At 44.1% G+C, this 1,987-nt stretch overlaps 1 non-coding gene across 1 annotated transcript; it reads left to right on the plus strand.

The window, feature by feature from the left end:
- Positions 1-1,613: 1,613 nt before the first annotated feature.
- trnat-ggu (transfer RNA threonine (anticodon GGU)) lies at positions 1,614-1,686 on the plus strand. The gene has a single exon. It is a non-coding gene; the product is annotated as a tRNA-Thr (tRNA).
- Positions 1,687-1,987: the final 301 nt, after the last annotated feature.

A 1,987-nucleotide genomic window follows, 5' to 3' on the forward strand; every position in this document is an offset into this window, starting at 1 on the left:
AAAGGTGGACTACACCGTGAACTGGTCTCCAGGCAGTCGCTGGCCACATATGGAAACAGACAACAATTCGCACTCACTTTCACCTAGTGGGAACTGAACCCACGGTGCCTGTATCAAAGTATCACTACACCACCACTGCCCAGTTAAATTGTTATCGGGCCTCCGGCACCCCGTGGCATGAGCGCCCACCACCAACACCACCCACAACTTCCACCAGCAATTCTTACCTTTTCAAACACTCAATGATGCAAGTGACACAGGACAACTTTGAAGATCTGCTGCTTGATTGTCTGGCTGTGTGGCAAAAACTCAGCAAGGATGGTGCCCCTCACATTGAAGAATGCAATCAATATGGCTTCAACTTGGGACTTTCACTGTCTTGCTTTTTTCAATCATGGTGACGCTGGACTCTTCTACTTGAGGGTCTGGCGTCTGGTCTACCATCCTACGGGTTGTCGTCCAAAAGCCACCATGACTCATCACTGGTAATGACTGCCTTTGCTAAATCTGGTCTCATTGGTGTCATCATCACTCACTCTACTAATTGACCCCTCCGTGGATATTGCGCAATCCCCGTCACTGACCAATCAGAGGCCAGAGATCTGCATAAACCAAAGCCCGTTTTTGCTCCTGCCATTTTCTCAGACAACATTGCATGGTCCAAGATAGGTTTAGTTAGCGTTTTATCGCGTATTTGGGTTATTTAACAAAAAATATGGTTAAGAGGTGTAGTCATGGACTTTGTAATAGTGACGACAGGTGTCCTGAAAGGCTAGTTGGTGGAGTTCGATTCGTACCCTTTCCAAAACCGAAGACCCAGTACAAAAAATGCCTTCGATGGATCAAACTTTGTGGAAGACCGCATCATCAACTAAATCCATCTAATATCAACCGGAACACATATGTTTGCACGAAGGTATGCCCTATATTTGATTTTCAATATATGTCTCGTATAAATGAATTCGAAGTTCTTCGCTAGCATAACACTGCGTGTGAACGATTGACACACTTATTCTTTGTTGAGCGATATTTAGCGATGATCGGACTGCACAAACGTATTGATTTCTTGCTGGCTCGCGGCCGAAGCTTAACTAGACTGTGTTTGCACGAAGATAAGCCCTAAATTTGATTTTTAATACACGTCTCGTATAAATGAATGAGACGTTCTCCGCTAGCATAACACCGCTACGTGTGAACGATTGAATGAAATCAGAAGCAAGGCGTCTCTCTCAGTTAAGAATGTATTGTATTTAGAATCTATAATAAATCGTTGATTTGAATGAAATCAGAAGCATGGAGTCTGTCTCAGTTCAGAATGTATTGTATTGTATTTGCCATTTTTACTGTTTGTCTTACGTCAGCGCACGTGGCGTGATATCACTTCAGGAGGCGTGGTTAAGTGCCCTGTACGGAGGGGTCAATTGCTTGACACCTTGACAATCTGACACAGAGGATGAGTTTGTAAAACAATGTGGGAAAAAATGTTAAAAGATAGAAGAAAGCTCAGGGCACAGTTATACATATACTGTGAAAACTCCTACTTTGTAGTTATTGTTTAAAATACCTGTAGAATCCTGGAATTTTGCTGACACACCTCGTACCTGGTTGCCGGAGGCCCCGTAGCTCAGTGGTTAGAGCACTGGTTTGGTAAACCAGAGGTTGTGGGTTCGTATCCCACTGGGGCCTCCACTCCCTGAGAAGGGTTGCGTCAGGAAGGGCATCCGGCATAAAAATTGTGCCAAACATATATATGTGTTCACACACCTCGTACCTGGTTGCCACTACAAACAAAGAATGAAGACTGAAAAGATAGAATGATTTGTTTTGAATCATAATGCTCTTTTCTGTAGCCATTGTGGTGAAATCTTATCTTAAACGGTCTGTCAATGTCCAGACCATATATATGCGTTCATCTGAGATGACACGCTGTGGCGACCCCGAAAGGGACAAGCCGAAAGAAACACACACCTCGTACCTGGTTGCCACT

The sequence above is a fragment of the Syngnathoides biaculeatus genome, chromosome 7 (assembly GCF_019802595.1).
Source record: "Syngnathoides biaculeatus isolate LvHL_M chromosome 7, ASM1980259v1, whole genome shotgun sequence".
NCBI lineage: Eukaryota > Metazoa > Chordata > Actinopteri > Syngnathiformes > Syngnathidae > Syngnathoides > Syngnathoides biaculeatus.